The sequence below is a fragment of the Macrosteles quadrilineatus genome, unplaced genomic scaffold (assembly GCF_028750875.1).
Source record: "Macrosteles quadrilineatus isolate MER2022 unplaced genomic scaffold, UCM_ALF_1.0 Scaffold_1__1_contigs__length_201487025, whole genome shotgun sequence".
Classification (NCBI taxonomy): Eukaryota; Metazoa; Arthropoda; class Insecta; order Hemiptera; family Cicadellidae; genus Macrosteles; species Macrosteles quadrilineatus.
In genome coordinates, this window is record NW_026542594.1 from 17,930,110 (window position 1) to 17,945,748 (window position 15,639).

The 15,639-nt window shown below is 33.0% G+C and overlaps 1 protein-coding gene across 1 annotated transcript in view; it reads left to right on the forward strand.

Annotated features, from left to right (window-relative positions):
• LOC129004474 (ubiquitin conjugation factor E4 A) overlaps positions 1–15,639 on the forward strand; it is a 165,325-nt gene that overhangs the window by 89,097 nt on the left and 60,589 nt on the right. The window lies entirely within an intron of this gene.

Consider the following 15,639-nt stretch of genomic DNA (forward strand, 5'->3'; position numbering starts at 1 on the left):
ATGTTCCATCTTTGATCATTTATCACTGCCTTTGAAAGAGATATAACTGGATGATCCTTAATTAGTCAATAAATGTTGTTTTTATTTGTTTAAAATTTGTAGAGATGAGCGGATATCGAAAATTCGGGTGGATTTGGTTCTGTTTGGATAGCCAAATCTGACCCGAGCCCAAATTTGATGCCTGACTCTATTAATGTTAAATATCCAACTTTTTCGGATCGACTATGTATTCATACGTTTTAGACTGAAAACTAAATCTTTATTATCAATATCATTGTAATCTAATCAACAGACTAATTACAATCAATATACTTCAAAACATCAGTAATGACGCGTTCGGGACAGATGCTAGTGCAGAGCGCTCGTTTAGATATCTTTTCTTGATAGTGGCTATCTTCCTGGGGAGTGTTGCTGAAGGTCTAAATCCCGGAAGGTCTAATTAGACCTTCGGTACATATTTTGCGTTTAGTAGCTGTTGCTGAGGGTCTAAATCCCAGAAGGTCTAAGAGTACAGTCAATGCAGAAAACTTATCCACTGATACCGTTTTAGACCTTGCAGGATTTAGACCTTGTACCAACTATATTTTGTAAATAAAAGTTTTAGGGGTCTGCGGTACAGAAAATTTAAGGTCGGTACGGTTCGGTACGGTACAATATTTTGTACCTCGGTTCTCGGTACAAAATGGGTACGGTACGCGGCTACCCGTATTTTTGCGGTTTTCTGCTCAGAACTGCATTTAAACCATTATTTTTAACTTTATTGACATTACTATGAAAATGGATAGTATCCTACATTCATGGTTTTCTAACAACAATTACTGTACCGTACCACACATTATTAAAACAAAACCTTTTACTACTACAAGGATTGTGTCAAGAAAAATCAATGTTAAGATAAAGGCTTTACCTATTTTACTCTGAGATACTTTGAATAGCCATGATAAAAGTGGTTTTAAATATAGGATAAGAGTTTTAAGGAATAAACATGTTAAAACATTTATTGACAAGATAATTTTACACCTGGTAAATTATTTCCAACCAACACAATGTCTAGTTGTTTTTTAAATTAAAAAAAAAAAAATAAAACCATTCAGTACGGAGACAGTGTAGTTGCCAGCTGTTCATAGCAGACGACAATGAAAAACTGGAGGCTATGATGAAGTAATGGCAAAGAGCATATTTTTTTTAATCAGCTTCAAAACTAGTTATAAGATGGTACAACTCTTGCAAAGTTTTTTTTCTGAAACTAAAATTTGGATTATCACAGAGTAAGATTATTGTCTTTTCATTTACAAAGTTAACATCCACAATATCAATCATATCAATCATTAGTATATCTCAGGCTCAATATTTTCTTAGTATATTTATAAGCTCTCTTCCAAAGAATCAAAAGACACAGGCCTAGATCTAATTATTTAGGAGGGCCCATATATAAATTGATTAGGTTACAATGAGGGTGTAGCAAAATCACTATCTAGTTCATAAGATTTAGATTGCATAAAGTACCTTCAACACAATAAAAAATACAGGAAACTAAAAAACATTTAAGCCTTAAACAGCCACATCTAAAAATATAAGACAAGATATAGAACATGCAATGACATAATTTGAGACCGAGTAGGCTTGAATAAGAAAAAAAATTATGCAAAAACAACAACTATGCTTGTGGTTTCGTCAATAGAAAGATAAAATATCTATAAAAAATATTTTAACTTATACAATAAGATTGTAGATTAGTTACAAGTTTAATATGTAGCCATAAACAGTTTTATGGCAGTAGGCAATGGCCAGCGACAAACTGAATATTCACGAAAATACTGACTGAGTTAGAGATAACATTTAATAGTCATCATAAAACTATTATTTTTTTTATAAAATAGAATTGGAAAAGTCGTAAAGAAATAAAAGTAATAAAACTCAACAGTTCTTGGAAGTACTTGAATACAATAATTATTGTCATGATAAAATGTTAATGGGTTTGGGACTGCTAATGGGTTTTTTATTGCATCATCACCCTAGGAATAAATTATGAATATCATAAACAAACATCTGATAGGACTTTTATGTGCTTGGAACCAACTGTTGTCGACTACGATAGTAAACTGAAAGTAATTTATTATTATAATAGGCTGTACCGAACCGAATTTGTACCGTGTAAAATGCTGTACTGAACCGATGACGGTAATTAAGCTTGTACCGTACCGTACCGACTTTTTCGGTGCACCGCAGTTCCCTAAAAAGTTTATAAAATGAGAGTTGCTGAAGGTCTAAGTCCCGGAAGGTCTAAAAATGTGAGTCCCGGAAGGTCTAAAAATTGTTGAAGGTCCAAGTCTCAGAAGGTTTAAAATGTGAGTCCCGGAAGGTCTAAAAATGTGGGCACTGCGTCGCCAGAGTTGAAGGCTATACACATAGGCAATAACGCAACAACTTATAGAGTTGTAATTATTCTCAGTGATAGTTTTAGTAACTTTCACGTCTATTATTTGCTAGCTCGTTATTACGAGTACGGTGGAGATATAAAAATTAAAATAATCTCCATTGATATTACTGTATATACAAATCGTTCAATATATAGTATCAGCTTATAAATAATGTATACAAATACTTACTCAAAACAAAAATCTAAGAAAAAACCACCTATAGATTAATATTTAATTTAAAAAAATTAAATTAATAGTTATTTGTGTAACTAGTGAGCAAAATGGCACTTTGCTGCACACGAGAGCAACGTTTACGAATGATCTCGAGTTCAGCAAAGGCCATTTGCACTCGTGTTACACACTATGGGGCAGTTTGGGAGCTCGAGCCCAGCTAGTACGCGCCTAGTGTTGGACGCGCCTAACTTTAGTCCCCGGACCAGAAACCAGGCTTGGGAGCTCGTGCCTAAGTTGAAATGGTCGTAGATCAAGTGTAGTCGCGCCTAAGTTGCAGCGCGGCTAGATGGACAGGGAATCGCGGGGAATTCAGGTTTTGACGTTGGCAACGGCCATTGCAGAACCCGTTACCGTTGACAACAACAAAAGATGAACACTTATTGAAGACTAGCAGAGTACCCGTCCTTCGTACGGGGTTGGCAAATAAGTATAAAATGCTTATTGCAGTTATACTCAATCTTTGCGTTTGCAATGTGAGAAAATTTTCTTCCTCAAATTTACGGTATGCTATAGTATTACACATCTACCATAGCCATAATTTCCTACCACTATTGAGAAAGATAGATTAAAATTCGCAAAATATTGTAAATTATTCCTGAAATTAAAAACATAAATACAACTGTAAACAATCCTACATTGACAGTTCTCATTGCGTTTCACAGTTTTTTGTTGCTGCTTAGTTCAAATTAGCTGTTTTCATAAATAATGAAAAAAATAATGTGCTGCACCCTGTTGGTAAATCTTGTAAATTTTTAATGCTTTTGCATATCATAGAACCAAGTCTTTTAGTTGAAACAGCTGGCTAAATTCTTTAATTCCCTTTAAATACGAATACTCATAAGGTTAACATGGGGAACTACAGAGCCACTGGGGCGGAGCCCGAAAGGAATTTTGAGATAAGAATATGCCTATATGTTAATCGGAAATGTGAACTATCATCATGCCAAATTTCAGCCCAATCCGACCAGTATTTGCCGCGTTTACTTGTCACAAACATGCATCCATACATCCAAACTTTCTCATTTAGTAGGATGGGTACAATTTTATCTTGGTATATCAATGGTGGCTAATTAGTAGACTATGGTGTATGTTTCTGCATTGTACCATTGCAAAAATGTAGTTTTGTAAGATCATTGTTTTACATCTCAATGACTGAAGAACCGTAATTGTTTATATTAAATTCTTTTAAGATCTAACTTTATTTTCACTTTACGATTTATAATTATTTAATCAGTTGTCCTTAAGTACTACTACACCTTATAAATATGTACAGAGCAACATAGGATTAACATCGGAAACTCGGTTTCATGCAATAAAAAGCTTCAAAACTAAACAGTAATTTCCCAGTATAATATAGGGGTATTGAAAAAAAATAAATAAAAAGTAATTGCGGAGGTTATGATTGTGTGAAGCTAAGGTAAATGTAAAACAAATTTTTTAATACAGTACTTAGAAAAAATTGTTGTCAATTTAAAATCTTTTTTACATGACACTCTTTTATCTAATTTTCCTAGGGAAGTATCTATTACCGTAGGTAGCACTTAGTTCCGGGACCGATAAACTTTTCCATTTTGATGTCCCTAGAGGCCAAAAACACTGTTCGTTTAAAATTTTATATATGTATAGCCTATATATAAATGTATTATATATACGTCCATAAACGTGATAACTTGAGTAATTTTTGTCTGATTTTGATAAAATTTGGCATGAAAGTGTTAGGCGCGATTCTCCTTAATGAGTTCGCAAACCAGCATGATCAGACCAAGGGAACCCGGAGTTGTATAGGATAAAAATAGTTTTTTTCTCAATTTTAACCCCTATAACATAATTCTTTGTCTTTAAAATATTTTAAAGAGTAATTTAAAGAGTAAAGAGTATTTTAAAGAGTATAAAAAACAAATTAATATCTTAAAATGTTTTGTACGGTTATTTGCTACAGAGACTATTGGTAAAATTTTAAATTTTAAATTCCCATTCTTATGGAGAATAAGTTAACTGTTCTAGTGTGGTCGTTTATGGATATATTTTTATGAAACTTGGCAAATTTATTTATTTTTTATAAAGCTGTTAATATTTTGTTAAAAAACACACTTTATTACCCTCCCTGTAGCAGCATACCTACACCGTAGGTAGTTTCAGGTGCTTGTTAAACCTAAAGTTATTTAAATAAATTTAATTGAAAGCTCTATTAGGTTATTTGGAAATTAGCTTAGTCTGCAGGTTTTCTGTGGCGGGTAATTGATATACTGTATATATTGTCTTATACTACAAATAATATAGGTACTCCATTTTGATGTAACTAGCACTTGGTCAATGACACTGAACTGAGCTCTATCACAACGCAATTAAAAGATAACGATTATGACTGTGAGCTATTTGCAGTTTTTTATGTTTTGTTTACTTTCTCTTCACTCTTTCGTAGGGGTTGAGTGGGGGGTATGCATGTGGTTGCTAATTGTTTCCTTACTAATAAAATATTTATAATTAAGGTCCGGGTGCTTATAGCCAAACTCTCAGTTGAAAGAAATTCTATTTAGGGTCCATATTTGTATTGCAGTTAACAGTAAAAACAAAAACCAAATAATCTTTCGTTAATTTTAGCTTTCTGCAAGATTTTCGTTTTATTTTTAACAACAGAAAACTAAAAAAAAAGTTTTATCAAATATACTTTGAGAGTAATGAAAATGTTCAGAATTTAATAACGAATTTCAATATAACATTTTTTTAGTTAATATGTAAACAATTAACTTGCTAATGAGCTAGCACTTGGTCAATGACACTGAACTGAGCTCAATCACAACGCATTAAAAAGAAAACGATTGTGACCGTGAGCTATTTGCAGTTTTTTATGTTTTGTTTATTATCTCTTCAATCTTTCGTAGGGGGTGAGTGGGGGGGGGGGTATGTATGCGGTTGCTATTTTTTTCCTAGCTAATAAAATATTTATAATTAAGGTACGGGTGCTTATAACCAAACTCTCAGTTGAAATAAATTCTATTCAGGCTCCATATTTTTATTGAAGTTAACAGTAAAAACAAAAACAAAATAATATTTCGTTAAATTACTTCCCGCAAGATTTTATTTTTGTTTTGAACAACAGAAACCTAAAAAAAACATTTATCAAATATACTTTGAGGGTAATGAAATTGTTCGGAATTTAATAATGAATTTCAATATAACATTCTTTTACTTAATATGTAAACAATTAACTTGCTAATGAGCTAATACCGGCATGATGTCGACTTAGACCTGCCCCCTGGCAGGACTAAAGTTGGGGACTAAACTCACTGATTTTTATAACGAAAACATATCTCTTAGTCCCGAAATTGGTCTCCCAAACCACAGAAAACGTACTACTATAACCCAGAATGCCAACCGCATGGTAAAAAGCATTAAGTGTTTTGAGAGAGCTTTGCCTGTCAATCCGTAGGCAGCGCCACCAGCGTTGCTATGCTGTTGCATGGCAACGCTGGTGGCGCTGCCTACGGATTGACAGGCAAAGCTCTCTCAAAACACTTAATGCTTTTTACCATGCGGTTGGCATTCTGGGTTATAGTAGTACGTTTTCTGTGCCCAAACCCACCGAGACTATCTCTTAGGCTGGCGCCTAAGTCTACTTGACTCCCAAACCAACAATATTTAGGCGCGAGATTATCCCTGCACAAGTTAGGCGCGCGCCTAACTGATCCCGAGCTCCCAAACCCGTTTTCGAGGCGGCAGCCTAAAATACCGGAAATATCCGGTTCTTAGTCGCGGACTAGCGCTAATACCGAGCTCCCAAACCGCCCCTATATTTTTCCTACAGTAACTATAAAGCATATAAATAGTTAGTCTTTCAAACACTATACAACAAGTTTTTAGGTTCAGCTGGCAACACAAATAGGTGCCCTAGAGAAAGTAGTCCCCGGCCCGTATCACTCCGCTATAGTTTCCTCGGCAAGCAATGTGCTCCGCGACTTGAGAAAATAGTTCCGTATATTTTTGTAATTTGCAGTGGTTTCCGCGCCTAAAAAAATGCTTTAAAGGTATTTTCTTGTTTATTAAGATCGTAGGAATGTTTTAAAAACGTTTAAAAGAAAAGTCTAGAAAGTTCAGAAATACCGAAAAGAGAACATAAACTATAAACACAAAATGACAGGTTAAATCGTAGTTATAATAGTCAATCAGCTGCTCATAGTATTATTATCTTTAAGTGATGCCAACCTATTCCCAAGCGTACATGGATTACGTACATAATAGAACCACGCTGTTTTGTGTTGTTTCGTTGAAATCCTGATGTGCGCCAAAGTATTAACCGTATGACAAAGAATAAACCGTACGACAAAGTATAAATATGCAGCAATTAGCAGCTTTCTGTACTATAAACAGTACAAGGAAGCCAACTTTGTCGGGTGACTGTAGGAAAAAGTGCTTTTATTTACAAATTGCACAATCCTAACACCACTTATCCTAGCACCACATACAACAATGATCATGGAGACCATCTGTTGCAGCTGGCGAACCTAGTTAGCACTTTGATAAAACCAAACAAAAAATATTAATAATTAAATAAACTAAGGTAAACTTCAACTGTAACAATGGGGTACCAGCCTTGTCTATGTTGACATTTATTTCCCTTCCATGCTTGTTTCCCAGACGATTCCCATGTTTACACTAGTAAATATTCTTGTTTATTATGAGTTTTCATCATTTAAATAGTAAATGACTTACAGACATTGACAAAACAGTTAATAGGTAGTTCAGATGTAACTAGCTTGAATAAAGTTTATTTTATTTGTTAATGATTCAACGTAAATTAAATTTTTCTGTATGTTTTTTGGAAGTATAAATAATATCTTAGTAAAATACTTGTAAACACACTCTACTGTATCACAATCAATGAAACACCATAGACTAGGCCCGTTTTCAAAAAAAGGCAATGCAAGAAGCATTTCATGTAACAATTGGGGAAACAACGTTTTTAGGGTATTTCGACCCTGCTGAGTACGAATCTGCCTGTTGCCAACGCGAAATTTGAACCGGAAGTGCGGTATCCAAGATGGCGGCCAAACCTCTGTTTGCCCCATATCTCCCTTGTTAGTTGGCCTAAAATAATGGTATATAGGGGGTTTTCAGATGCCAAGCACATTAAAACACTCAAAATTAACTTAAATTAAGTTTTGAGGGCATATCTTCCAAAATGGCGCCCAAGATGGTCGCTAAAAACTCTAATTTACGCATATCTCCCTTGTTTTTTGGCTTAAAATAATTATTTAGACGTCTGCATAGGGGTTTTCTCGGATGCCAAACACATTGCAACACCCAAAATTTACTTACATTAAGTTATGGGGGCATATATTCCAAGATGGCACCCGAGATGGCCGCCAAAAACTCTTATTTCCATATATATATATCCCTTGTTTGTTTGTTTAAATTAATTATTTAAACGTCTACAAAGGTATTTTCTCGCATGTTAAATCACATTGCAACACTAATTATTTACTTTCTTTGAGTTTAGATGTTTCTAAGATGGCAATAAAAACATTATTGTGCTTACGTGATCTCCGTGCGTATTATTGTATTTAGTGTTTAATACCAGTCAGATATCTATTAGTGGCTGAATATTTGCTACTATTTTTGAAATACTAATTGAAATTTAGCAATGTCAAAGTAGAAGGCAAATTGTTTAATGTACTCTGGTGGCACCGTAGATAACGCGTAGTATAACAGAACCTGTAATTAAGTAATTGTAGAATTAATTGTGTATGATGTTGACGAATCTATCACTTATTTAAGGTGTCCAGTTATGTAAATATATTTTAATTGTAAAATATAACGATGCCATACGTATGTTTTGTATGTTTTACGGCAATAAATAATTTGATTTGATTTGATGTTATTTGAACGTTTAGTCCAACAGAACCTGTAAAAATTATTGTTTAGACCATACCTAAAATATTGTATTGATCTTGTGGTACCACCCATCAATGGAGGTTTGTTTACCATGGGTCTCAATGGATGAAATAGATTTTTTTTTTGTTTTTTTATGGCAGCATTGTGTTGGCTGCACTGATCAACATTATTAGTAAACAATTCTTATTCTTTTTAATATCTTATGTTGGCCAACCGTCTATTAAAGTTAGTTTATGAAGAGAAAGTAAACAATTGTATACATGTGTACAAAATAATTGTTAATAAGGTAACATCTTTTGTTTTCCAACCGTCTATAAAAGTTTGTTTGTGAAGAGAAAGTAAACATTTGTAAATTTCTAAGAAATAATTATTTGACGTAAGTACAATTTGTATTAAATCCTAAGTTCATTCAAAATTAGCAATAGGGAGTTTTTGAACCCTTCGTTAAATAATCACGGTAAACGCAATACGTTATTTTCACATTTAATAAACGAAAAAACATAACGAATAGCGTTTACCGTGATTATTTAACAAATGGTTCAAAAACTCCTTATTGATAAGTTAAAATAAACTAAGGATTACAAATTGTACTTACCTCAAATAATTATTTCGTAGAAATGCATACAGATGTTTACTTTCTCTTCACAAACAGACTTTCATAGACGGTTGGGAAACAAAAGATGTTACCGTATTAACAATTATTTTGTACACATACAATTGTTTACTTTCTCTTCATAAACTAACTTTTATAGACGGTTGGCCTACATAAGATATTAAAAAGAATAAGAATTGTTTGCTGATTAATGTTGATCAGTGCAGCCAACACAATGCTGCCATAAAAAAAAACTTTAAAAAAATCTATTTCATCCATTGAGACCCATGGTAAACAAACCTCCATTGATGGGTGGTACCACAAGATCAATACAATATAACAGTACAGTATCATTGTTAATATTGTCACCAAATTGTTTATTAGGCTATTATTTATTAATGTGTTATAAAGAACCTTTGTTTAGTTTAATTTACATGCACCACCTCTTGCGGATTTTAGGTATGTTCTAAAAAATAATTTTTACAGGTTCTGTTGGACTAAACGTTCAAATAACATCAAATCAAATCAAATTATTTATTGCCGTAAAACATACAAAACATACGTATGGCATCGTCATATTTTACAATAAATATCTATTTACATAACTGGACACCTTAGTGATAAATTCGTCAACTTCATACACAATTAATTCTACAATTTCTTAATTACAGGTTCTGTTATACTACGCGTTATCTACGGTGCCACCAGAGTACATTAAACAATTTGCCTTCTACTTTGACATTGCTAAATTTCAATTAAGATTTCAAAAATAGTAGCAAATATTCAGCCACTAATAGATATCTGACTGGTCTTAAACACTAAATACAATAATACACACGGAGCTCACGTAAGCACAATACAGTTTTTATTGCCATCTTAGAAACATATGTCATCTAAACTCGAAGGAAGTACATAATGAGTGTTGCAATGTGATTTAACATGCGAGAAAATACCTTTGTAGACGTTTAAATAATTAATTTAAACAAACAAACAAGGGATATATATATACGGAAATAAGAGTTTTTGGCGGCCATCTTGGGTGCCATCTTGGAATATATGCCCCCATAACTTAATGTAAGTAAATTTTGGGCGTTGCAATGTGTTTGGCATCCGAGAAAACCCCTATGCAGACGTCTAAATAATTATTTTAAGAGAAAAAACAAGGGAGATATGCGTAAATTTGAGTTTTTGGCGGCCATCTTGGACGCCATTTTGGAAGATATGCCCTCAAAACTTAATTTAAGTTAATTTTGAGTGTTTTAATGTGCTTGGCATCTGAAAACCCCCTATATACACGTTTAAACCATTATTTTAGGCCAACTAACAAGGGAGATATGGGGCAAACAGAGTTTTGGCCGCCATCTTGGATACCGCACTTCCGGTTCAAATTTCGCGTTGGCAACAGGCAGATTCGTACTCAGCAGGGTCGAAATACCCTAAAAACGTTGCTTCCCCAATTGTTACATGAAATGCTTCTTGCACTTTATAGAGAGGGATTTTTTAATTTTGGGCCTGGTCTACCACACTTGCGCATAAGAAATAATTGATCGTATGACTTAGTTGAAACACAACTGCTTGACATTGAGTGGTAATTGATTCCCATTTATGAGATTTTCACACAGTAGTAAATTAATAGCTAACTTCTATACTTTCTATTTTGCTTTGAAATGTTTTCCCATGATAACAAAGGAGTTAAAATAATACCAAGGTAAGTAGGTATATTCATTCACAACTGCAATACGCTGCCCCTGTACTGTATCAACGGTCGAAAGATCCGAGTTGCCCCCTTTACGAAAAACCATAACTGTAGATTTTTTTTAGATTTACATGGAGATTCCAGCGTACAAAAAACAATCATATGCTGAAGGACTCATAGTAAACTGATCAAGAAATAAATTGGTCTGAACAGCTTTGGTGACGTTCAAAGCATTATAATTAATTGTACTTCTTTTCTCTCATTCCTTGAACCTCATTGGTCCGTTACTCGTAGGGGTCTGCGGTGCACCGAAAAAGTCGGTCTGGTACGGTGGTTCGGTACAGCATTTTACGCGGTACAAATTCGGTTCGGTACAGCCTATTATAATAATAAATTACTTATCATAGTCAACGGTGGTTGGTTCTGAGCACATAAAAGTCTTATCAGATCTTTGTTTAGGATCTTCATAATTTATTACTAGGGTGATGATGCAATAAAAAACCCATTAGCAGTCCCAAATCCATTAACATTTTATCACGACAATAATTGTTGTATTCAAGTACTTCCAAGAACTGTTGAGTTTTATCACTTTTATTCCTTTTCAACTTTCCCCAATTCTATTTTATCATAAAAATAATAGTTTTATGATGACTGTAAATGTTATCTCTAACTCAGTCAGTATTTTCGTGAATATTCAATTTGCCACTGGCCATTGCCTACTGTCATAAAACTGTTTATGGCTTCATATTAAAGTCGTTACTAATCTACAATCTTAAGTTAAGATATTTGTTATGGATAATTTATCTTTCTATTGATGAAACCAGAAGCGTAGTAGTTGTTGTTTGCATATTTTTTCCGTTATGCAAGCCTACTCGTCTTAAATTAATGTCATTGCATGTTCTGTATCTTGTCTTATATTTTTGGATGTGGCTAAGGTTGAAATGTTTTTTGTTTCTTAGATTTTTTTATTGTGTGGAAGGTACTTTATGCAATCTAAATCTTATGAACTAGAATTATGATAGTGATTTTGCTACCCTCATTGTAACCTACTCAATTTATATAGGCCATCCTAAATAATTAGGTCTAGGCCTGGGTCTTTTGACTCTTTGGAAGATCCTTAAAATATACTAAGAAAATTGGATTGAGTCTGAGTTAATGAACTAATGATTGTTATGTGTGGATGTTAACTTTGTAAATGAAAAGAGAATAATATTACTCTGTGGTAATCCAAATTTTAGTGTAAGAAAAAAAAAACTTTGCAAAAGATGTATCCATCTTATAATTAGTTTTCAAGCTCATAAAAAAGATGCTATTTGCCATTACTTCATCATAACAACCTGTGTTTCATTGTCATCTGTTGAATGTGAATAGCTGTCTACTCTGTGGTAATCCAAATTTTAGTGTAAGAAAAAAAAAACTTTGCAAAAGATGTATCCATCTTATAATTAGTTTTCAAGCTCATAAAAAAGATGCTATTTGCCATTACTTCATCATAACATCCTGTGTTTCATTGTCATCTGTTGAATGTGAATAGCTGTCAACTACACTGTTTTTGTACTGAATGCTTTTATATGTTTTCAAAAGTTTAAAAAACAACTAGACATTGTATTGGTTGGAAATAATTTTTATCATGGCTATTCAAAGTATCTCAGAGTAAAATAGGTAAGGCCTTTATCTTAACTGTGATTTTTCTTGACACAATCCTCGTAGGAGTAAAAGGTTTTAACAATGTGTGGTACCGTACAATAATTGTTGTTAGAAAACCATGAATGTAGGATACTATCCATTTTCATAGCAATGTCAATTATTAAAATTAAAAATAATGGTTCAAATACAGATCTGAAAAGAAAACCGCAAAAATACGGGTAGCCGCGTACTGTACCGATTTTGTACCAAGAACCGAGGTACAAAATATTGTACTGTACCGACCTTAAATTTTCTGTACCGCAGACCCCTAGTTAATCGTGTTGTTGATTAAAAGAACGATGCTAGATATAAAGTAAGTAAAAAAGCTGTTAAGTGAATCTTGTCAATTCCAATAACTGGACTGAAACTGCTAGTTTAAAAAAAGGTTGTAGGTAAAAGTTGTTTTAGTGTTGGATTAACTTTAACAGCTGGTTTAAAACTGCCATTGAAATGTTCAAATTACTAGGTGTGCGGTCTCAGGTCCGCCAATTGAACGGAGCTAAGAAAATATCAAACGAATATGTTTCGGGAAATTTGTATATATATAATGGCAATAATTTAGAGTGGAGCATTTTGCCAACGTCAACACCCTCAAATGTTGCAACACATACATACACTAATCTTTAATGTATCTATAACTAATCTTTAATCGTTAATACTTTTAATGGATTACAATGATTTTAAAATACTTGAGACGTTAATGTCAAGCACTAAAATATTGTAATATATAGCCTAAAACATCATAAATACTTTCTACATGATGAAATTTTACTACAGTGTATAATTTGTTTTATTACAAATTCTGGACTGCATTAAAATTAATCTCTAGGCATATGTTTTATTATTAAACACAACGAGAAATGCTCGGTCTCCCTGAACTGTATCTATATATGAAGCTAGAATGGATTTGGACTTTTGAGAAAACCGTAAGCCGCTAGGACCTCATACTTGGTCTTGATGTGAAACATCCCAGAAAAATATCAGTTATTCGAAAAACCCTCTCCTAAGGGCACGATCATCATTTAAAGGGCTGTCTTTGTTCACTTTTAAATAACAAATAAGGACCAGGTGTTAGATTTGTTTTTGTTAATAGTGTTTCTTTTCTGTTTTCTCTGAGTAAATCTTTTGATTCTGCCACACAGTTTAGTGCAAAAATACAAGGGGGTTTCATTGAAAAAGCAATAAGTACGATTAAGATTCATCAGTAGAATTTGCATGGTAAGTAGGTATGTTTATTAAATTACGTTTAGAGACCCCAGACCTACCTACATTATTCTATTTATGTATTTTGGCCCCGTGGCGAAGTACGGGCACAACAACTTGTATATATATATATAAATTTAAATTAAAGCACAGAAATTGTATCAAGTACACTGAGGTTTATTGTTATTAGCCACGGAAAAACAGTTGCAAGAAAACTGCAAAACTTGCAAAAATCCATCTCGTCAATAAATATGAACTGCACTTTTCACAATGTTACACGTGATTGTTTTTTTTTTCTATAATGACATGATATTTACTCTTTATTTGAATGGTTAAGTATTTACTGTTTTGAAAATGAGAATGCCACCTATTGCATTAACAAATTATTGATTAATCTTTAACAATTAAGAAGTCTTAACACATGATCACACTATAAACAAATACAATACAACAAGTACATTCTCAAAGTTTGTCCACCTCTCTTTGTTAAATAAATACAATCTAATATGTAGTTGGCATTTAATGGATTTTATTAATTTTCAATCAAAGAAAATATCATCATCATGATCACAGTTATTTAAAATAATTATAATAATCTATATTATTATATAAAAATCTAATGGTGTCTGTCTGTATGTGTATTACTAATAGGTGCAAAAACTACTGAACCAACTGGGCTTAAATTTTACAAAAATATAGCTACCATACCAAGGACCATTATAGGACTATTCACAATTCGATACTGACTGTAGTGCTTTGTCCCTTTGGCTTTAAAAGTTCTGAGGTGAACATTTTAAAAGTAAATATTGATTGGTCTCCATGGCTGTGATGAGAACACTAACAATGTTTGTTTACATTTGCTTTAACATTTAAAATAAACGGTATCAGCATTCTGACACATACTTTCTCCCATAAGCTTGTCAACAACCTTTATCGTAAGTAAGCGGTGAGAGTAAATATACGGAAATGGGATTTGTACAATTTTCTTCAGAATTTAAAGGACTATAACATACAAAATTTTTATCAAAATCGTTCGAGCCAATTTTGGAAAAATCTGATTTTCCGTTATTTTATAGGGTTTTATGGGAAAATAACATAATTTACAATAACTTTTGAATCGTAATTTTTACAGAAATGGGATTTGTACAATTTTCTTCAGAATATAAAGGACTATAATATACTAAATTTTGCCAAAATTGTTCAGGCCATTTTTGGGAAAATCCTATTTTTCCGTTATTTTATGGGGTTTTATGGGAAAATCCCCATTAAAAATAAAAATTTCTAAAACATGAAAAAAACTATCACAATTGTAAGGACCATAACATACAATGTTAAATCAAAACCGGATTTTTGTCTAAAATTATATTTTTTCGTTATTTTATGGGGTTTTTATGGGAAAATAACATAATTTACCATAACTTTTGAACCGTAATTTTTACAGAAATGGGATTTGTACCATTTTGTTCAGAATTTAAAGGGCTACAACACACTAAATTTTTATCAAAATCGTTCGGGCCATTTTTGAGAAAATCCGATTTTTCCGGTTTTTTATGGGTTTTTATAGGAAAATCCCCATTAAAAATCAAAATTTCATAAAAATGAAAAAAAACGCCTGGAGATACCATGGATTAGAACCTACATACCAAATTTCATCGAAATCGGACCACAGGTGTAGTCTCTAGCTCTGCACACATCCAGACACACACACACACACACACAGACATCACTTCGAAAACCACTTTTTTGGGTCCAGGGGGACCCAAAACGAATATATCCACTCAAAACTCAAACTCAAAAATGTTGACGAAAACAATACTTTCTCCATATACTATGGTATAGGGGCAGAAAGTAAAAGAAGAACTGCTAAACTGCATATTTCACAATTTCAGACAGCTGAGACAAAGAAATTAAATATA